The following is a 1,013-nucleotide window of genomic DNA, read 5'->3' on the forward strand; positions in this document are numbered from 1 at the left end:
AAAAAAAAAAAAAAAGAAGAAGAAGAAGACAGCTCAGAAGAGGGCAGGGATGAGACTAGGGGCAGACAGAGCATGCTCCCCACAGCCTCCTGCTGTCTGCGGGGCACCTGGAGCCCTGAGGCCTCGCTCCTGCCTGACCACCTGCCTGCTGGTTCCTCACCATCTGGCTTCTGGGGCTTCTTCAGCTCCCACTGCCCCCCAGAGTGAAGGCTGCTCGTCCACACCCACCTGGCCTCGGCGATGTCAGCAGCGTTTCCCCTGGACACCCTTTCCAGCTGCACGTAGACTGAGCAGTTGACCCGGCTCCACTCGGGGTCACAGACGGCCAGGAAGTTGGGGCGCAGGCGGCCGATAGTGTACTTGGCCAGGTCCATCAGAGACTGGCTCACGGCCTCCCTGAACAGGAAGGTCCCCAGCACCTTGTACACGGCAGCCACGTAGTTGTTGAAGTCGGAGCGGGAATAGAGCTGGTCTGTGTGCACCAGGTAGGCTTCTCCCACTGAGGCCTGTGCGTGGGGCAGCCACAGCGAACAGCGGGGGTCCCGGTCAGCCCGTGGGCCCTCACTGGGCCTCGGTCCTCCCCACAGACCTCCTCAAGGCTGCTGCAGAGCTGGGGACTCTCAAAGGGCCCTAGGCGGGCTCGGTGGCTCACGCCTGCCATCCCAGCACTTTGGGAGGCTGAGGCGGGCAGATCACCTGAGGTCGGGCATTCAAGACCAGCCAGAACAACATGGTGAAACCCGTCTCTATTAAAAATACAGAACTAGCCAGGTGTGATGACGCACGGCTGGAGTCCCAGCTACTGGGGAGACTGAGGCAAGAGAATCACTTGGACCCAGGAGGCGGAGGTTACAGTGAGCTGAGACCCTGCCATTGCACTCCAGCCTGGGCAACAAGAGCGAAACTCCATCTCAAAAAACAAAAGGGGGTTCCTATTAGCCACAAGTACCACTCGGGGCAAGGCTGTGTCCCCCAGCCTCCCACAGGCCTCCAGGCCACCCCCCATCAGGAAC

At 60.7% G+C, this 1,013-nt stretch overlaps 1 pseudogene; it reads right to left on the bottom strand.

The window, feature by feature from the left end:
• Positions 1–107: 107 nt before the first annotated feature.
• LOC116548625 lies at positions 108–619 on the bottom strand (annotated as a pseudogene).
• Positions 620–1,013: the final 394 nt, after the last annotated feature.

The sequence above is a fragment of the Sapajus apella genome, unplaced genomic scaffold (assembly GCF_009761245.1).
Source record: "Sapajus apella isolate SASKATOON/1434 unplaced genomic scaffold, GSC_monkey_1.0 scaffold17623, whole genome shotgun sequence".
In the NCBI taxonomy this organism is placed as follows: domain Eukaryota; kingdom Metazoa; phylum Chordata; class Mammalia; order Primates; family Cebidae; genus Sapajus; species Sapajus apella.